The sequence below is a fragment of the Harpia harpyja genome, chromosome 13 (assembly GCF_026419915.1).
Source record: "Harpia harpyja isolate bHarHar1 chromosome 13, bHarHar1 primary haplotype, whole genome shotgun sequence".
Lineage (NCBI taxonomy): Eukaryota > Metazoa > Chordata > Aves > Accipitriformes > Accipitridae > Harpia > Harpia harpyja.
The window spans coordinates 22690415-22712607 of record NC_068952.1 but is presented as its reverse complement, the minus strand read 5'-3'; the positions used below and the strand labels follow the sequence as shown (position 1 = coordinate 22712607).

Below are 22193 nucleotides of genomic sequence, written 5' to 3'. Positions count from 1 at the left end.
ACTGAGATATGAACTTGCCCTCATTGCTTGTTTCATACTTTTACTGCCCTGTGGGTCAGGCATCCCAATGAGTGAATCTCTCTGGCTCTGTTGTAGAGGCCCTGAAATGTGTTGCCAATGACAGAAGTACAAAGCTTGACCTTAGCCTTTTCTAGTCAGCAGGATTCAGGCAGTCTGTGTGAATGTTACAAAGTCTTTGGCACTCACCATTACTAAGTGATAGGGAGAAAAACAGATACATTTTCTGACTAGGTGAAATTTTCCTTGGGGGACCCATGAATTGTTTCCCAGCTGTGTCTGGGCTTATCTAGAATAGCTTCATGTACCTGCTGGGGGACATGTGTTAAGCTGTAAATGTCCTACTGTGCCCTTCCTGACACATTTTATGTTTAAACAGAGGCAAAATTTAGCAAGCAACTCTTCACTGCCTCATCCTCTGCTTACTTACAGTGGCAACGTTTAGTATGTTCACATCTATCGGGACATCTCCAGAGGCCCATACTCTTTCTGATTTACACATCTGTTTGTTAGTGTAGCTAAACTACTGTGAAATGGGAGCCGTATCTAAGTAAATACTTACTGTAAATACAAGCTAGAGTTGACCTAACATAATATATTAACATTTCCATATAGCATCACTGTACTTTAATAAAAAGCAGTTTAAGAATGCCGCTTCATCAGTATTGAGAGTCAATTTTTCAATTACCAGCCTTGATTTTTGCAAGGTACAATTCAGATTACATACATATCAATATTTTGGTTTTTCTCACTTTGACATACAAAAATATCTGTAGCTGTATGTATTTTTACCCACAGAGCATGAATGTTTAAATAAGAGTGGACTAAATTATGACCTCTAGAATCAGATATCAGAGGTCAGGGAGATGATATTATACATCTGTGAAATGAAATACCTAAATTGTTGTTGTCAGGTGCTTTAAACTAAGAGTGAAAATGGTTGCCTCACTTCAGACTGGAAAACCTACCTGATTCTGCTTCCCACTGATCCTTTGAAAAGTCTTACATTATAGTGTGACAGGATTGGAATAAATGTGCTGTGGAGTCTGCTGGACTACGTGTCTACTACGCAGTTGTCTGTGATTGTAGGAAACAGGATGTGATGACCTTGTAGTCCTATACTCCCATGAATGCATATGACACAGAATCCAATTGACCACCCTACAGGCTCTGGTGACATGTGGGAGTGCAGCAAATTAAAATGGAAGCAGATGGCAAAAAAGTCCCTTCTGTGTTTTGCCTTTTCTTTTCTTTCAGGGATGTTTCCTTAAGTCTTTGATCCAAATAGCCTCCTGAGGAAATATGTCTCTGAGCTGTGATGAAACAACACTAGGAACGCTGTGTTCAGTTCTGGGTACTCAATACTAAGTGGTTACACAGTGATGGTTACAGATAGGCAACCTTCATTTTTCCTTTGATCACTCATTAGTCATGGTTTCTTGGGGTTCTTTAGTTCTTTCAGGAATAAACTTAATTCACAAAGAAGCTAGAGGGAGCTGGGCAGTTTGGTTCCAGACTGGGGGGCAATCCCTCCAAAGAAATGGGAAATACTCCTTGACTTCCATTAGAAATTCTCCCATTGTTAATCTTGGGCTTCATTCTGCTGGCTGGCCGCTGTCATTAACTGCCATTAACTGTTTGTGTGACTTGGGGTATGTGCTTTCCAGTGTGCTATCTATCTATCTATCTACTTACCTACCTACTGTTTGTTTGTTTGTTTGCTTGCAATGGAACAGCCCAGGCTGCATGGATATATAAGCTTTATTTTCTAGGTTTCCTGTTTAGACTGTGTGACCTAAGTCCATGAGCTCTTTAGGTTCATATATTTGTTGCGTTTGGACTTTTGAAGCTAAAGTTCTCACTAGCATTTTGGAGGCTTGTTTCTAGGACCAGATTTTGACATTTGATGTGGATCATACACACTGCATCTTGTGATGCTAATAGGGTGGGAAATAATGGGCCCTGTAGCCACAGTGAAGATCCCTGAGAAATTCACTCATGGGTGTCACAAAAACAGTTTTCCCACTTCTTTGATACTTAGAAGCAGTCTAGAAACTCTCCATGTAGAATAAGATGCCATGCTGGATTTGTTTAGTAACTCTGGACTTCGGTTATGTTCTGAGTGTCCCATGAGGCTTTAGGGTCACAGCAAAAGTTGTATCACTCCTAGGCAAATGCACCCAGACTTGAGTTTGTTCAGCGGTCATTGTGCATGGTTCTTAAAACACCAAGCTCCCTTTTACATATTCACTGAGCAGAGACATAGTAATCACTGCAGTATATTAGCGTCTATATCTGACACACCCAGTGATTTGTTTGAAGACTTTCTCACACCCTCAGAGTTGCCACTTCTTAGTTTGGGTCATTTTTACCATGGCTGTGTCAGCTGTCATTTTCCCTCCAGATATTTTTAGGTGTAACTGATTGCAGCAGGGAGAGAGGACAACACAAGTCTGTGTTTTGCGTCTCACCTGAGTTGCATCATTAGAGACCATTAAAACATTCAGGCAATTGGACTAGGTGATCATTGTAGGTCCCTTCAAACTGAACTATTCTATTCTATTCTATTCTATTCTATTCTATTCTATTCTATTCTATTCTATTCTATTCTATTCCATTCCATTCCATTCCATTCCATTCCATTCCGTTCCATTCCATTCCATTCCTGTTTATGGGTGTTTTTTTGTTTGGTTTGGTTTGCTTTTTTTTTACTATGTACCTTCTATCCATATGATTACAGTTCTTTCTTTTTGCCCTCCTTTCTTTACCCGACAGAGGAATATGGTAGTCCTTAGAATTTAATATGGGCCTAACTAGACCTCATCAAATTGAACCACTGGGCCAACACAGGCCTTTCATTTTCTTATTATCATTGGGTATCAGTAGGAGGATTTTGTTATACTTCTATTTCAGTGGGCCTGTCTGACGTATCAAAAAGTCTGTGTGGTTATGTTTGTTAGTATTTTATGATTTTTTTGCCTTGCTTGAACTGTGTCAGCTATTGGAGGTTCTCTGCTGTAAAATGCGTCAGAGCTAAGTGGCCTCTTGTCCTGCCTGCTTTGCTGACTGTGCTGAGCCAAGTAGTATCTATTGGCTATGCAAGCATGGAAGGTAAGAAAGGGTTTTGTTAACTCAGGGAAACAAATGAATTATAGACGGGAGCTACGCTGCTGGTTTGGCCAATAATTACAGGCTGCAGACTTCACAGGTTCCAAAAGCTAAGCAACCTCCACCTTGCTTAATACTTGGATAAGATACCAAAGTCTGTATGAAGCAGTGCTCATTATTTAGAGGCACGTATAAATTTTGATTCAAGTTCAAGACTGAAATCTGAGGAATTTGATATTATAGGATATCAGAGTTTCTTGCCTGTGTTCCACAGTGCTTTTAAGCCCTAAACTAGTCATCTTTGAGGAAATGATTCAAGAGTTTAGACTGTTAGGAAACATAACTTACAGAATAAAGTAATGATTTTGGTCAGTACTTTACCTGGTTCAGTAAAATGTATAGTCCTCAGATACTTATCATTAGGTGCACAAAGAATGGGACACAGTCTAATATAGCTGTCTTCTTTGATTTCTGGTTTCTCTTTGTCTTCTGGCTGCTTGTTTCTGACTCCACATAGACCCTTAATAAACTGTCCTCTTCCAAAAAATGTTAATATAGATGGTCCCTTGGACTCCACCCCTCTGTGTCTGAGAGTTCTGTTACACTGGGCCAATTACAGGACCACATTTACAAAAATATTTGTTAGCTGTGGATGCTTCAGGTTTTGTGTTCAAAATTTATATAATTTACAATGTGACCCCAAACACCTCAGCTCTAGCAGACTTTGGCTTTGACCTCTAGGGCTTGTTTTTTCAGAATGGTTGAACATCCACATCACCAGTTGACTTCAAAAGGAGTCGTGGGTGCAAAGGCATTCAGTCAGTTGCCCAAGGTCACAGTGATGGTCAGGATCAGAGCTCCACAGAGCAGTTCCTGGCTCCAAGTAAATAAACACACATGGCAAACAGGTAGAAGCCCTGAGCTGTGCAGGGATCCTGTGTAGCTGCACCTCCAGAAATAGGTCTTGTCTTTCTTAATAAGATTTAAACAGCTACACTTTCATAATAAGAACAGCTGTTGCCACCTGTGCATTGACAGTAACTACCAGCTGAGTAGAAACTATTGTCCACTACTGAAGTAATCTCTTCCATTGTAGTGATTGTTTTTAAAATATCATGGCTTGGGAATTGCTTGGAATGTCCCTTCTATCTTAGCTTGGCACAGACCTCCCTGGTTGCAGGGTGCAAGGCAATGCTTCTGTGTTTTCTTTCCTGAGGACCTACCATGATTGACTTTGCACCAAAGAGGTGGGTGAACAATGCAGCAAGCCCCGCTTTTTCATATCCACTGCAGCAAGTTTAAGGTTGCCTGGAAAACACAACAGCTATAGAAAGCAGCATGCTGGAGTAGCACCACAGCCTCATCCTTCCTTTCGGTGTTAGCTGAATTGGCTAGGGAGTTCTGGCTGCACCTTTTCACAAAACCAGTCATTTCCCTGAGCTCTCATTAGCACACTCCAGTGATCAGGGTGCACCATGCTGTGTAAAACCTCCACATACTTCAGCAATAATGTAATCTAGGTTTTTGTCTGAGGTCTAAGAATGATTTGACTAATGGTGATTTAGAGCTGAAATAGAAGCAAGACTGGAGAAGTGGGCTAAACATTTTTCTCATTTAGCTGAATTGTCTAAACACTGGGGACTAAGATGAGCTTATGCAGAGACTTCTGACATTGACTCTGAGTCAGGCATTGTTATCCCTCTTTTAGAGAGTACAGAGTCAGAAACATGAATTGGCTTGCCCATGCCCACACAGAAATGCACAGCTAGTGTCAGCATTACAACCTGGTTACTCAGAAGCACACAGATGTGCAACGTGTATCATACTTCTTCCCACCCCTACTTGCTGTAAAGACTTCTTGCAAGGGATCAGATGCATACTCTTTGTTCTCTTGCTGTCTTTCATGAGTATGGTTGTTCTATTTTGGTGTAATTTTCTTTTTAATATAAAAGTCTTCATGAGTAAAGTAATGCTTTTCAACGTGTACAGTTTCGTGATCACTGCAAAAATACAGTTCCTTGAGTCTGAAAAAGTTTGTACCTGTAGAGCTTTCTGTTGTTGGCTGTCCTGGGTAAACCAGTACACACTGGTGGAAAGTGAGACAGGATATAAAAGATTTCCAGAAGTGGCTGAAGGAAATTTGCCTGGCGATAGCAAAGCACAACACTGAAAATGAGAGAGCAATCTATTTAAATGAAACCAGTAAGTTCTAAAAGGTTTAGAAAACTTCAGGTTGATGCTGAGGTTGACTTAGGTTTCCTGTCTGTTGACAATTTATGAATGCCTTTGCCTCTCCCTAGATGTTGGGCATAACTGTTTGTGTCAACTTCCCTATGGCCCGGAGCAGAGTCTGCAGGCCCTTTCCTTTAAAGCCTTTGGAATTTACATAACCCTGCAATTGTAGCAATGCAAAATGTGGCTCTGGTTACAATAACAAGGGTTTAGGGAACGCAGGCAGAGATTGTAGTGGCAAAGGCATAAAAGCAAAACAAAACAAAACTGTACATGCTGTTTTAATTTTCAGCAGCCATGTGAGAACTGTCCTGCAGTTCTTGGCTATAAATAAACCTCTGCCATCATAGGAAGATAAAAACCAAAACAGTTCACATTCTTCTTTTCTTAAGGTTATAAAAAATAAATGAAAGGTAAGTATTTCAAAAGCAGAGCATGTCTTTGCTGAGGAATGTCAAATTATTACTCAAGGGGGTTGATATTTGCATCAAGTAAAGAAATTTGACATTAAACCTCTCTTTCCCTGCTCGATCTCCACCAGTTCTTTTGAAAAAAACACTTAGAACTGCATGTGGATAATGTGCCAGGCAATGCTGCTTAAAGCCCCATGGGTTCACTGCCCTAGTGTCAGCTGAGGCAGGAACTTTCTTAGAGATGAATGAGGACTACACAGAAGCATGCCTGTTGCATCTTGTCAGATGTTACATCCTAGTTCTGTTACATGTTGTGTTAGGAAGATGGGGACGAGGATCACTTTATTGCATAGTGAGATGCTGTGGCACTGACAGATGCAGATGTGAATGCAGAATCAAACAGCCAGTGCTTCATACCAAAAACAGTGCTATAGAAATAAGCAGGCCCACTTGATAAGTAAGCTTATAGTTATCACATGTGGCTAAACACAGATTTGGTCACCTGTTCAAATGCAGTTTCAGTTGATCAGAATGAAAAATTGTTACAATTGTAAGTGTCATAGGGTAAGCTACCTTACATTTAGACTCAGGGATGAGAAGATGTAATGCCATGTAAATTGCATGACTAAGGATAGCTCTTTAGGGAATATAAGGACAGACTGAATCATGAAGTGATAACATAGGGAATGAATGGAGATAACCTTTAGCAGAGAGCACTAGGGTAACCATGACGATGTGAGGGTTTCTCTACATTAATGAGATGGAAAGGTTTAGTTGAAACTTCTTTTTAGGAAGGTAAAGGTCCAAGTCTTAAAATGTGGCCTAATGTGTCAGTGTGGTGAAGTCCCAGGTGGCAAGACTGGAGGCTGGGAAAGAAATATAAACACCAGCAAACTGGGAAGGAACTGCAGTTTGCAGGGAAACTGATTGATGTAAGTTGACCCTGAGCTGTGGTGTTGCTTTGAATGAGCATGAGGCCTCCCAGAATGGGATATCTTTGAATTTGTGAGTGTTCCCTGGAAAGCACAGGGAGGACAATACTGCAGCAGAGGAGGAGCCTGATGTTGCTGTGAAATGGTTCTCCAGTGTATGATAGCACCTGCTTGACACTACCTCATTGTAGGGATGGCCGATAAGCCAGTTGAGAACTTGCAGGTCAAGATTAGTGGCCAATACGACAAGAGCAATGCTTTGATGGATGTCTGTTATAGATTGCCTGATCAGAGGAACAAGTAAAGGAGACCTTCTTCAGGCAACTGGAAGAGGCTCATGACCACCTCAATATCTGCTGGAAGGGCAACACAGCCGGGCACAAGAAATCCAGGGGGTTTCTGGAGTGATGACAACTTCCTAACAAAGATAATAGATGAGCTGAAGAGAGGAGTTGCTCTACCGGACCTGGTATTTACAAACCAGGAAGAATGGGTTAGGGATGTGAAAGTCAAGGGTAGTGTTGGCTGCAGTGATCATGGGGTGGTAGAGTTCAGGATCCTGAGAGGAGGAAGCAAGACAGAAACCAAGATCACAACCTTGGACTTCAGGAGAACAGACTGTGGCCTGTTCAGGGACCTGCTTGAAAGAATCCCACAATACACGGCCCTGGGGAGAAGAGAGGTCCAGGAGAGCCAATTGATTTTCAAGGATCACCTCCTCCAAGCTCAAGAACAGTTCATCTGGATGAGCAGGAAATGAAACAAAGGTGTCAGGAGGCCTGTGTAGATACGCAAGGAGCTCCTGACTAAACTCAAACATAAAAAAGGAAGTTTACAAGAGGTGGAAGTAGGGTCAGGTGACCTGGGAGGAATATAGAGACACTATCTGAGTGTGTGGGGATGGGGTAAGGAAAACCAAGGCCTACCTGGAGTTGAATCTACTAAAGGACATGAAAAGGCAACAAAAGGGTGTCTAAAGGGAGAGAAGCTGCAAAAGAAAGATGAGGGGAAAAGTAGACCCACTGCTGAATGGTCTAGGGGACCTGGTGACAAAGGACACAGAAAAGGATGAAATACTCAAGTCTTCTTCACTGTGGTCTTTACTGGAAGTACTCACCTTCAGAAATTCCAGGCCTCTGAGACCAGCGTCAAACTATGGGGCAAGGAAGACTTACCCTTGATGGATGAGGATTGGGTTAGGGAATATTTAAATAAACTGGACAAATAAACAAGTAAGTACCTGAAACCTGATGGGATACACCCACGAATGCTGAGGGAGCTGTCTAATGTCATTGTGAAGCCATTAGCTTTGAAAGGTCATGGCCACTGGGGGATGTTCCTGAGGACTGGAAGAAAGCAACTGTCACTTTTATCTTCAAGAGGGACAAAAAAGAGGATCTGGAGCACTACAGGGTGGACAGCTTCATCTCAGTCGCTGGGAGGGTGATGGAGCAAACATCCTAGAAACCATTTCCAAACATATGAAGGACAAGAAGGTGACTAGGAGTAGTCAGCATGGATCTATAAGGAGAAATTATGGCTGACCATCCTAATAGCCTTCTATGACAAGATGATTGTCTTGGTAGATATGGGGAGAGCAGCAGATGCTGTTTATCTTGACTTTAGTAAAGCTTTTGACACTTTCACCTAACATCCTCATTGACAAACTGATGAAGTATGGGCTAGATAAGTGTACAGTGACATGGCTTAGTAGCTGGCTGAGCTGCTGGGCTCAAAAGGTTGTAGTTAGCAGCAAACAGATCAGCTGCAGGCCATGCAAATGGTGTATCCCAGGGTCAGTACTGGGATCCAAAACTGTTTAAAACATCTTCATTAATAGTCCGGATGATGGGACTGAGTGCACCTTCAGCAAGTTTGCAGACAACATAAAACTGGGAAGAAAGATTGATAGTCATACTGCTGTTTGGAGGCACCTTAATAGGAAGCTATTAAATTAAAAAAAGGGAAATGCCAAGTCCTGTTCCTGGGGAGAAATAACCTCATGAACCAGTACAGGCTGGGGCCAACCAGCTGGAAAGCAGCTTTGTGAAAAAGGACTTGGAGACCTTGAACACAAGCTGAACATGAGTCTGAAATGTACCCTTGTGGCAAAGAAGTCCAACAGCCTCTGGACTGTATTAGGAAAAGCATTGCCAGCAAGTCAAGAGAAGTGATCCTTCCTCTCTGCTCAGCACTGGTAGGACACATCTGTAGTGCTCTGTCCAGTTCTGGGGTTCCCCAGTGCAGAAGAGAGATGGACATATTGGAGAGAGTGCAACAAAGGGCCACAAAGGTGATTAAAGGGCTGGTATATCTGACATATGAGGAAAGACTGAGAGACCTGGGACTGTTTATTCTGGAGAAGACGAGGCTTGAGGGGATCTTATCAATATGTATAAATACCTGATGGTGGGGGGAGTAAAGAAGATGGAGCCAGATAGTTTTCAGTGGTGCCTGGTGGCAGGACGAGAGTTTATGGGCACAAACTGAAATAAAAGAAATTCCATTTAAACATAACAAAAAACTTTTTTAATGTGGGGGTGATCAAATACTGGAACAGGTTGCTCAGAGAGGTTGTAGAGGCTCCATACATAGAGGTACTCAAAACCTGGCTGGATGCAGCCCCAGGCAACCTTCTCTAGTTGACCCTCCTTTGAGCAGTGGGTTTGGAGCAGGTGATTGCCAGAGGTCTTTTCCAACATCAACTGTTCTGTGCTGTGTGATACCTTAATCTGTTTTTTTCTCATGACCGAGTCAAAACAGCTCAAGAACTGTGATCACAGCTGGCACTTACTATTTTGGGTCAAGTACTATTTGGGATGTGCTGTTCCTCATCCTCTTAAAATAAGTTATGCCAGGACAAAAATCAGGAATTGTGATGAAAAGTTTGGGGGGGAGCAGTAGAATTGCTTCCTGTGCTATATATATAATTTGCGGTTGGGTAGAGGACTTCACTCTCTAATGTTTCTAATGTGGTATCTTTCACTAGTATCAAATTCTTACAGAGAAGAAAAAAAAAAAGAGGCCTGAATTTGCTCAGTGTTGATAAACCTGTGTTAAAGTTGATATTGTTACTTCAGTGGAAAATGGGGTTAATGAAAGGAAAACAAGGCTGTGTGTTTCTGTTATCCCCAAAAGAGTACAGTTTCTATGAATAATCTTAAGGTACCCATGGAGGAATTGACAATTTTAATGATGTTTCTCTTAAAACACCTTAGTTAAATGCCATGGGAAGCAAACAAGGAAAAGGTTGCTTTAATGGTATTTCCTAAAACGACAGTACAGCAACATTTGTGGAATGTCCTGGAGCACAATCATTTGGCTTTAATAAACAATAATGAAAAAAAAAAACCAAACCAAGAAAATTAGCTGAATGATAAAAGTAAATAATTCATAACAGATTTCCTCCTAAATCCTGGAAGTCATCTGTCTAGAGCAGCTGATAGAAAGAAGCCAAAGCCAATAGTTCTGTATCAGTTGAAAACAATCTTTGTATACGTTAATCACACTCTGTGCAGACAAATTTGTTTCTCTTTATCAGTGATCACTCACTATCCTTATACTCAAATTTAATGTGTAGAGTAACCAATCAACAATTTGTCTACAATGCAGATGCAATCAGTGTTGAAGATATGAAGGTACATGTGAGATACTCATACTGGGTTTGATTCTAGAGTGTATTAAGAGCGCCGTTGAGTGCTTCAACAAAGAAGCCTTTAAGTGTTTTCTTGCCTTTACATGCCCAAATAGTACCTACTACCTGCGTCTTCTCTTGCTTAGTGTCAAGCATGTGCTTCAAATTATTCTGTTTTAAGACAAAGTAATTTCATCAGAACACTGGAAGACCAGCCCTGTACTGGTTAACAGAGACCATACAGGAACCTCAGTAAATATTTCTTCTGTAATTTCTTTTGAAAGTGAAAAAACATTGGAGATGCCTTTTATATTGATAGAAAGCTAAAAGGAACTATTTATTTGCAATTGTTTCTCCAGAAGACCATCTCTACGGTCAAAACAGCTGCACTAACTCTTCTGAAGGTAGGCTCTTCCTACACGGTGAGGTCTTGAACTGAACACGGAGACCTACACAGAGAGAGAGAAGAGCAAATCAGAAACTACACAAATCATCCAGGTTAGTTCTAATTTGCATGTGGGGAACAGGAGAGGAATGGAATACCAGGGGACAGGATTTTAGCTAACACTTTTGTTCTCTTAAATTTGTGTGATGTTACCTACATTCACCAGGCAAGAGGCATCTGACACCTATTGCAAGGTGTTTTTCAACTTTAGAGCAAGGTTAGAGCAAACAGGGCCTCACTATCCCCAATTACAGACAAACCAGGTGTGTTTAGAAGCAACATATATGCTAATGGCATAAAAATTGTAACGTCCTACCCCATCGCTTCTCTTTACCCCATCACCATTCCAACAGAACAAAACTTGTATCCACGCTGTGCTACAAGTATTAGTCACACTGTTACTCAGTCTGAGGGCCAGCATATTAACTTGGTTTTGATTACAATTATAGTCTAAACTGGAGACATTTCTTGTAAGTTAGTAAATAAGCTTATTGGAAATGATAGTTTAGTAACATTCTTGGTTTTATGCTCTATTTTTCCTTTCTTTCTTTATTCTGTCCTTCATTCTTCCAGAGCAGCCACCAGTTAGAAGAAAACTTAGTGTCAGCATCTTCCTCCTTGGTGCAATTTAGAATCCTTCAGGGTTTTAGTCTATTAAGAAGAGCTTGTGCATTCAATTTGTGCATGAAGCCTAATTACACCTAATGTCTCATCATTTTCAGTGTCCTTTCTATTTCTCTTGTAGTGCTTGCAGCAATCACTTACAGAGACAAAATAATGTGAAACCTTTTCTTCCCATGATATTTCCACTTTATGGGATCTGAAGTGCTGTGAAGTCATGTGATCCAGTTGCCTACTGCTATGCACTCTGCAGTGATATTTACATGAGTGCAATGTGAGTGTAAAGTGCGGCTGAGTTAAGATGGTGCACGCTTCACACTGATGTAAATGAGTAAACCAAGCAGCAGAGCAGTGGTGAATCAGTTGTCAGGGCTCAAGCTCGGTCATACTTCCGCTGAATTGAACAGTAAGCTTCCTGTAGTTGTCTCCATAGGCATGATCCTGCCCCTCTGTCAGTATCCCAAATAGTTCCCACAGCTGTTAGAACCTCACAGGCAGCCAATACAAAAAATACAAATGCTAAACTTCAGATTCTGTTATGTGAAAAAAAGTATGATGTTTTGCTCACAGCTCCAGTGCTCTAGCTGTGTATGAAAATGTATTCAAGAGGAACACATTTACTGCCCATAATTTTAAAAGATTACCATTTTACATTTTTTAAGTCTTCTGCAAAACTAATTCATTATTGATTAGCTACATCCCTCAAGGTGACCAGTTTCTTCTCTGGCATGTGCTGTTGTTCAGGAGCAAACAATGACTTTAGGAGCCCAGTCTCCGTGCATTAACATCTTGCATAGAATCAGGGCCACTACCTAGTTAAATATGTCCTGCTCTCTTGGCATATGCCAAGTCTCCTTCTGGCTCAGACTAGCACGATGGAATTAAAGCTTGCAGAATCTGGGTGTGCCTCTCTTCATATCCCAGTCAACTGCTTCACAGACAGAGCAATGTATTTTTTGTCTCTAGAGCAACTCAATCTTTCTGGTAATCACACATGTACTACTTAGCATCCAAGAGAGCAATTCAGTATCCTTTGCCTAAAAGTAAGGAACCACCTTTTGGTAGGAACATTGTCCCATTTCCAGGACTCCTAAGCATACAGGAATTCCTGTAAAGAAAGCCAAGTATTCTCCAGAAAAGTGTGTGTCACAAACTAGGACAGGTTCTATGTGATGGAAATTATGTCTAAGAAAAATCAGGGTGTGTTAACAGTGGTGTAATGGAGGGGAAAAAACCCCAAACCAAACCAACAACAAAACACCAAAGCCCCAAAAACCAGAATAAAGAGCTTGGCCATCAAGTACTGAAAATAAAGGTCATTTGCAATTAATTGCTATAATAAGGTCAGCTGCCTTCCTAATTGATTTCAGCTTCTTACTAGGGGATCAGTGCTGCTAATTAGTTTGCATGTAAACTTCAGAGGACATGAATAATCAGAGTCTAGCAAGCCGCACCAACCGTAACTAATCCTTCTAGCTCTTCTCTAAAGAATACACAGTAAGTAAATGTTGTCCCCTGCCTAGCACCACAGATGGAGCCAGGATTTGTAGCTCCAGCTACTTTTTTCCATTGAGATGCTACAAAGCACTCAGAAACATGCAGAACTGGCAACCTTAAAGTCACTTTTGAAGGAAGTGAGTTTCCTAGGTGGAATGGGAGCAGTGTGATAGCTCTGTCACCAGTACTGTAAAGAAGAGGATATTTAGCTGGAGCTCCCTGCCCACTAAGGAGGTGTTTCAGGATCCATGAGTAGCCAAGTGTTTACAAAACCCCAAGGCTGTTCTAAGTTGGTATCAGAGTCTTGACATACCTTGATCAGCTTATAAACCACAGTGTTGCAAGGGAAGTTTAAAAACTGCCATTACGACTTCACTCCAGTTTTGTGCTAACCAGAAATCAATGAGAGTAAAAGATCTGGCCTAGACCCTGCATCAGAATAAGCAGTGGAAACAGCCTTTGCCTTTGCCTTTCCCTTTTGCTTTGTATAGACATTGGTTTGATTTTCCTGGAAGTCACCGAGGTCTGTGTGTTCATAGCTAGAGACTGACTTTATTTCTGACTGTATTAATGCCCTATTCTTGGTTGGAACAAGACATTTTGATCTAGACCATTGCTAATTAAATGATGGTCGATACAAAATCAGGCATTCCCTAAACACTTCCAAAACTTAAAAAACCCCCCACACCCCTCCCTGCCATGCAGCTAAACAAATCCATGCACATAAATCAGGAGAATAAAAGAAAAAAAACCCCATACCATTCAGAGCCCAAACTAGTTTTAAAATTAGTATTAGTGAAAGCCTATGTTGCAGTGCAGCCCAAGGTGATCTTTGGATTTTTTTTTTTCAAAAAGGCAAAAAAATCCTTCTAGTGAAAAATGTTAAGGAATGGCATTATACTGACTTTTGTTGGAACGGCTGCCTAGGGGCAAGCTCACTCCAGCCCTCCTTAGTTCAGATATTTAGTAGATCTAGCCAACAACATGTGGTTACTGATGTTTGTGATTCAGATCACCTGTCTGCATACTGCACCTTTCTGTAAGGTGACCATTTGCTAGAACACAGTTGTTTTTTGTTTGGTTTTTTTTTAAATTATTTCTCTGGAAGATGAGAAGATATGTATAGAATAGAAGGAAGCATCAAAAATTATGGGGAAAGCAGAGGAAGACTCCATTTTATGAATCAGTGCCCTCTGTTTTGCTAACTGAATAGTAGAAAGAAACTGAAAGGATCTGAAGTTCAGCTGAATTTTTTTTTTTTTTTCCCAAAACTGTGGTCTGTTATCCCTGAGAAAGTATCACAAATAGGTTCAAAATGCTCATAGATGTTAGGTGTGAACACAACTCAAGTTTCTTCGAGGCAGGCAAATGAAGCCATGGTAAAGTTGCTGGCTACAAATGTTTACAGTAGTCAGGTTCTGCTAACTACCTTTAATTGCTGGCAGATGATCAATGTTTCAGTGGCAGGAAATTTAATCTAATTCTGTCTGAGTCTCTCTCCCTTGTCTTCAGGAATCTGGGTTTGAGTTGGGCTGTTATCTGAAAACAGAGTTGCACTTTCAAAATGTTTGAAAAATACCAAGCAAAACTAAAGGGGGAAATGAGACAATTCCTGTAAAATTTCCACATTTTTTCTTTTTTTCTTCAGTTGGAGTAATCTCTGACTTTTGCTTTCTAAGAGCTTGTAAACCTTTTCTCCTTTCTGAAGAGCAAATGTCTTTTTCCTCTTTCCATAGCTGTTGTCTGAATTGCAGCAAATACTGATGGCTTTTCTTTCGGGCTTGCGTGTTCCCTTATCAGCCAACAACTTGTGCAGACCACTCACTAACTCTTAACCAATACAGGAGAAAGGGTTATAATGGGCTTGAGAAGCCAATGAAAGAGGAGGAGGTATGAACAGGGAAAAGGGTGAAATTAAAATGTGCCATCTCCAGAAAGGTCCAAACCAACATCTTATATTTTATTATGATGTATACAGATTTGAATGTAGTTGACCTAAATTCTGTGGTGTGGGCCATTTTATAATATGGAAAACAAATCTTTTTATTTAAGAACAATTGGTAGAAGTAGTTTGATAGTTAGTACATTGATTTAAGGCATTGTCAAGGAACATTATCTTCATGTTGAAGGCTATAACTTTCATTAACTGCACAACTCTTACAGATCTGATAAGGCTTAGGTTCTGGGAACCAATTTATTTACTTCTAACCAATTTTTCTTTTTTTAACTGAGAAAATAAACCCACCAAAAATAAATGTTTGTGCTGGGTTTGTAGTGGCAGCTAACTAAAACATATTTTTCCATGGTGTCAGGAATGCTGCAGAAAAAGAAGTACACCAATAATACATCAGGTGCAAGCTAACCTTAACAGCAATAAATTCTGTTGCAGTTTCACTCAAACATCTGCATGCATTCACCTGTATAAAGGCATACATGCACACACAGGTATGTACATGCATTATGATTCAAGTGGAAAACAATCTTGTGGCATTAATAATGAACACTATTTCAGATGAGCATTATCCAGATCCCTACTTTTTTAAAGTTCACAGCAAGTTCCCAAACTGCTGCATTAACACCTTAAAGATGTGGGTTAGGATTGAAAAGCTTTAATCTGAAATTTATATATCCCTGAATTGGAGCATGGTTCCATCCTTATTCATCAGGAATTCAGTGGGAGTGGAATCCAGCCCTTAGATCTGATGGTGTGATTTGAGCTCAAAGATAAAAATAATTTTAGAAGAATTATATTAACTAAAAGAACATATATGCATGTCTGTATTGTATTGACTATATATGCCTCATTTCAGCCCCTCAGTGACAGGGGACAGAATTTCTTGTGGCTCTTTGATAAGTAAGGATAGGGATGGTTCCATCACCATGTCACATCCAATGTCAGTGTATAGTAGGAATACTGCTCTGCATGTCACACTCAAGAGATGCTCAAAACATCGTTTGGTATTTCAGAGACCAGGAGGCATGCAGAAACTGTCTTTGTAGGGAGGGTATGAAAGTGTTACTAGTTCTGTAGCCTGTGGTGACTGAGCTGCAGACCCTATAGCAGCACTGGGTGGTGGTGTCAGGCAAGGCGTGCAGCCAAGCTCACACAGCCATGGTGTTTAATTGCATTGTCAGATGGAGCAGACAGCCTGGCACTTGGTCTCCTCTCACAATGGGCACTTTTGTTGCTAGATTAATATACCCGTGTCCTTTTGTTTTGACAAGGGATCTAACAAACAGTTCATATCTGAGGTAGAGCAACATCTCACAGAAGCTTTTGCTTTGGCGTTCTATAAGGAATCTGTTCTGAGCAGCAAATAATCTGTTCATTTTTTTGTGTCCCTTTTCCCTTGTCTTTTCACTCCTTACTATTAAGGGCCCTTATACTCAGATAATAATATAGCTTTTTGGTTTTGACCTTGGTCATCAGAGCCTAAAAATGCTTATAGAAATAGGCAGGTTATTTCTTTAATGGTCTTATTCCTAAATTCAGAAGGAGCTGCCTTTGTAGGTATGTTTGTGCTGTCTTGGGATGTAGACTTTACATGATACACTGTTCAGAAAGAGAAACATACCTTTTTACTTTCTTGGTAACTTTGGGTTGACTTCTGGTTTTGCTGTCCCCTATAAGCTAAGACACCAAAATAGCTCCTATTAAATGTCACCTCTTGTGCAAGGGCTTCTGCTCTGCAGAATCAACATTTTTGCAAACTGCAACACTTTTCAGTTTTCACTGAGGTATCTGCAGTTCAGTATTTAATAATAAAAAGCTGGCTTCTGTCATCTTTCATCCCAAGCTGTTACTAATACAAGTATTAAATTATATAACACCAGAGTTTAATGTACTTTTTTGTTGTTGGGGAAACAGAGTCACAGAAAGAATCAGTGATTTATCTAGTCTCATTTACTGCTGACTAAATATTGAAGCATGCAGCACAATTCAAAGTCTGTATGTCCTTTATTTTATTTAATATACCACACATGTCTCCTACAGCCAGTAATAGAAACCAGGATTTGTGCTGTAACTATTAGGCAATGCTCTGTCAATGGAACATCCAGATGCTGCAGTGAGAGGGGAGGCAGTTTTCACATGGGATTATGAGAGGAACAAGGAGCAACATATGTAAAGAACAGCAGATATTCTTTTTTTATCTTAACGTTTATGGTGGTTAGATCATTCTGGTCCAGTGGCACAAGCCTGTTTCCTGCTGGGCACTTTCTGGTGTTCTGCATGTTCTTGTTTTTTGTGTGCAGAGCAATGGAACATCACTTTAGCTCCTGCCAAGCCCTGGTTTCTCTCCATCATTGGTGTCTTTGCCATTCAAATCCCCATCCACTGCAGCACCTTACCCTGTTGCCTTGTAGACAGACTCTGCCTGTTTTGAATATATCAGAGTAACCTTAGCTGATGCATCAAATGGATGACCGGCTTTGTCTTAAAGATGAGTGTTTTGTAAACTTTTAACTAATGAACAAGACAAGGGCCATTTATCTTGGTTACACTGTATCATAATAAATAGTACAGTGTGCTAAGGTGAGAAGAAGGGAGGTAGTGTTGGTAATGTGAGCCTACCTAACCCTTGTCCCTTAGCCTGCTGCTGGTGGTTAGTTTCTAGGGCTGGATACAAGCCTCCAGAACCTTGGCTGGAGGAAGGAGAGGGAAGCAAGAGAAGGAATCAGTTAATCATTCCCACCTCTCCTTTCAGCTCTTCGTTCCTCTTCCAATGAGAAACTGAGAGGACAGAGGGGAGAAGGGGAGGCCAAGACACTTAGGTGGAGCTGGAAAGGTGGAGATCAGCTGCAGAAGTACCTGGCAGCAGGAGGGGAAAACACGGAGTAAAGGGGCAGGGACTTGGAGGATAAGATGAAAAAAGTAGTAGGCAGAGATGTGAGTGGAAAGTGAGAATTAATAGACCAATGGAAACGTGTGAATGGAGGGGAGGATTGATGGAATTAAAAGATCCCTTCTACCATGCATCATACGTAGTTTGCATGTGTAAATCATATAAAACTTTCCCAGGCTTTATGCTGAGAAAGGCAGGAGCATAGTACAGCTCATGCTAGAGTAACACTGATGGGTCCCCGTGGTTTAATACAAAGCTAATAATGCTCAAGATTATAATTTAGTGGTGTGGCTAAATGGCTACTTTGCTTAAAGGGTAGAAGGCATACATGCCAGTAGTTAGCGGATACCTACTGAGCCTGTTTGTGAAGGACTCAGCATTAAAAGGGCTGGACTCACCTGTTGATTTGTATCCATGTCCTTTTACCATAGGACCATAGAAACAGAAAGACATCATGGGTTGCTAGCAGCTTGTACCCATTCTGTGCTTTTTGTGCATTGGTGTATATGAAGGCAGAGAAGACAGGACAGTGGTGACTTAGTCTCACCTTGTTTGATTTGGCCTGCCAGTTTGAAGGTGATATTTTTCCCCTGTAACTTGCTTTCTCTCGTTGTGCCATTAAATATATACATTTTTGTATATATATGACTTGGCCTTGTGATATGTGTTGATTGGTGTTGTCATCATGAGAGTTCAGTTATTGTAATGAAAACAAATGACTTACATGTACAGAGAGCAAACCATATATTTCCATGCGTTTAAAAAAAGAGAGAGATTTTGCAGATGGTGTTACTATCTCTGAATTTCAGCATTACTGTTTAACAGAGAATGCGGTTTCTTCCACTGCAGACAGCAACACAGACGAGGCAGACAGCTCCCCCATATTAATCTAGCTATTAATATCAGATATAGTTGAAAGTAAAGTCAGAAAACAGAAAACATCCTAGAAACAGTGGTTTGCACAGGATTAAAGCTATCTGGAGAATGACTGAGGAGGAAAAACTGGGAAATGAGGGCTTTTTATTTAGTGAAGTCATATCCTCTCTATTACAAGGGAATAAAATCTCTTAAGGTCAAAATGCTCCGAGTTGCCTGGGGATATCCCTAATCCTAATGCCGCTGCAGACCGTGGGCTGGGGACAGCGTGCCACAGCGTACAGCACAGAGCACGGGGTTGGAGCGGACGCACTGCACCCCGCTGGGGTCCCGACCGCAGATGGGGCCCTGCGCCCACGGTCCAGGGAAACCAGCCGCTGCTGCTGTTGCCTCCTCCTTCGCAGTGCAATAATTCCCACCTACGTTGCAGAGGGTGTGAAAGTAAAAAAAATAAACAACCGCAACACCTGAAAGCCTTGAATGAAAAGCTATGTAGAAGAGCGTTGTTCTCGTTCTCGAGGCACGTAGGAAACCGTCTGGTGTTGCGATGGGTATCGCCCGGATTGGAGGCGGTGAGCCCGCCACCCCGGGCAGCCCTGATAGCTCCCGGTTCGCGTGCGCTCCTGCCAGGCCGGAGCTTGTCCCTTTAAGAAAGTGCAGCACAGTAGCAGGGGCCGGCCCTGCCTCCCGAAGCCTGCAGCGCTGGAGCCGGGCTGGGGAATGGGAAGCAGTTCCTGATCAGGGTCTGAGCGAGCGCACACAGCAGCAGCAACAGCAACGGCAGCAGCCGCCACCCCAGCTCCGCTCGCTCAGCAGCATCCAGCGTGGGGATCAGCGCTCTGCCTGGCTCCCTGACACGGGGTGGACGTTCCTGAGCACTGAGCTCAGCTGCTGTAAAAAGCAAGTAGGAAAATATACAGCTGAATAAAATTGGTAAGTCAAACTAAAGTCACATCCTCCTCCTTGGGCTGCAGTTTTCCAGTCTCTTAATTTGTAATGTTTTTTGCAGGCCGGTTTTTTATTGTCTTCTAAGCAGAGCAGCTGTGAAAACATGGAGGCAAAATAAAAGTGTAAAAAAAACTTCGAGGATTTGTCAGCGTTTGTGCTCCTATTTTGAAATCCTCTTTCCACATTGACGCTTTGCTGCAGGAGTGGGGAAGGGGAAACCAGCAAGTGCTTTTGTATGTGGGGGGGGAAAAAAGCTGGTAAGAGTTGTAATTGGCTTTTCTCGCGGAGATGATTAAAGAGGGAGATTTGGAAAAAAAAAAACCAACAAACCAAAAAACCCCCAACCTTTCAAGAAGCTTGAAATGACTTGTCATTTACTTTTCCAGAGTAAAACAAAAAATCTTATGTTAAACAGTTTTAAAACGCACTGGGATGTATGCAGCAGGAATAAGAATCTTTATAAAACTGTATTATCAGTGGAAATCTGGATGCCAAAGCATTGCCGAGCAAATGTTGTATATGTTTGTTTAAATTTAACTCAACACATTGGCAGCTCTGGAAGAGCGGAGGCACTAAATGCCATGTTCTCTGCAGCGGACAGAGGGCGGTGTTGCTGCATCTGGCATAGTCCTCCCTGAAACGGGGAGGTGGTAAAATTTCAAGTGAAAAATCGAATAGAGGCAAGATGTTTTATACAATTAAAACAGAAATTGTTCACGCATGCAGAAAGCTACAGTATACAGCATCCAGTTAGAGCAGCCAATGTTTTTAATTTTTGTTCCCTTAAGTTGTGGAGGTAGGTTTTTTGTTTGTTTGTTTTTTAAGTGATGATCTGAATTATAAAGAAAAATATAAATTCTGTTGATCAGCTCTAGAAATTACAGCCTAGTTATGATCCTGTTATCTTTTCTGGATTGTCTTGTGGGGTCGGCCTGGATAAAGAGTGGGAGGGAAAGTGTGGAATTTCTTGACAGAAATGTCACTTCTGTAATGGTGTGGGAGGTGAGGAAGAACTCTCACTCAGTGTTGATCAAGTTGCAGGCTGGAGTTAGACATCTGATATGGGAACGTATCCTTTGTATCCAGCACAGATGTGTAGCGGAGGTTGGAGATCTATAAGCTGAATAATAAGACCTGTAAACCCTAATGACTGAACTGCATATTGTCAAGTAGTTTGGGGAAAGGGGGAGGGACATGTTCAGGCAGGCATACAGCTTTCTTCATAGAAATCCCAATACCACTATTGGTACAGGAGTCTGATAATTGTGCCATATTCTACCCATATATAACAAAGAGTCAAATATATACAAGAGATATAACAGACTGGCCTTACCTTTGTGTGTGTATACTTGCTTTTGCGTATCCTGGTGTGTATAATAATACTCTGCTGCTTTATGGAGTAGGAATTTGGATTTCCTTGAATCACAGGCTTTAAAAGGAACGAAGATATTATTTAACTAGTGCAGTTCTATTGTGAGTAGAGAAGGATCAGAGCTGTGAAGTTCCCATCTGATACAACCTCTGTTAGAACTTGACGTTTCTGTTGTGACCTGGGGCTTTGGTTGTGCCTTGAAAAACAAGATGTTTCTACCTGGCTTTATTCCTGTTAGTTACAAATCACTTGCAGTGGACTGGAAAGATTTGCAGGTTTTGAGTCCTCTAATGTGAGACATGCTGGGCAAAGCAGATTAAAAGAACTGAATGAGCATATGGAATGCAGTCATTCAGACTCCCAATTATTATACCTCATTGAAAATTTTAGACTGCTACTACCTCTGCTGAATCAGTAGAGTATGTGAACAGAAGTCAACTTTCTTACTTGCAAGAGACAGTTAAACAGTTATTGTGAGGCAGTGCATCCTCAGGATATTAGTAGCTTTTCAGGAAAAAAATAGCCATTTCTTTATACTCCTTATGGTTCATTAGACATCCAGGTATGAATGGCCCTTTGAAATGATTTACTGGATCAGAGGAAAGATTTCCCTTTTCAGTTCATCTCTGAACTAGCAGGCACTAGTCAAATGTCTGACTGCTGCTTCAGTAACTTATTGAGGAATCTCTTTCATTTTCCTACAAGCAGACTATTTGATGGGATTACTCAGCTGTCTCCCATGTGTTGTGCAGGACATGCTGGACCCCTGGGCAGTGGAGCAAGTTTATTGAGAATGATAGAGCTATCAGACACCCTGAGACACATTTCACCCTAACAGATGCTTGTCTTGGTAGGAGGCTAATTTATTCACTGAAAGTGTGTCTCCTCCACTGTCACTGATGTTCAGCTAAGCTGTTATCAGTTGCATCTCCCGTCTATTTAATTTGTCTGCATGACATGTTTAATATGGTAATTGAAGTGATTTCAGTTCAGTTCTCCTACCTGCCTGTATTTCAAATTAAAGTCTTTGCTTCAGAAATGGAAAAGACAGTTTGATGTGCCTGATCCTATTTTTACTGTGTTGTTTGGAAATTCACTTTAGTATGTGTTTTATTTTGCTCCTGAGTGTTTTCCTTTGAGTTACTTTGTACCTGAGAGTCCACACTGTAAGTCTGTCCGTGGCTGACGCTGAGGTCATACAGTTTACTCCTGCAGAGTCTCCAAAACATTAGCTTAATTTGACATATGTGTGT

The 22193-nt window shown here is 41.2% G+C and overlaps 1 protein-coding gene across 4 annotated transcripts in view; it reads left to right on the top strand.

The window, feature by feature from the left end:
* The window catches only part of DAAM2 (dishevelled associated activator of morphogenesis 2), a 211930-nt gene that overhangs the window by 7930 nt on the left and 181807 nt on the right, over positions 1–22193 (top strand). For 2 of the 4 annotated variants that reach the window (XM_052805722.1, XM_052805723.1), the window contains one exon: positions 10697–10835. The gene's annotated coding sequence lies outside the window, so the exon portion shown is untranslated. Of the gene's footprint in view, positions 1–10696; positions 10836–19332; positions 19554–22193 lie in introns of those variants that run through there. The other 2 variants (XM_052805721.1, XM_052805724.1) reach the window with 2 other exon arrangements.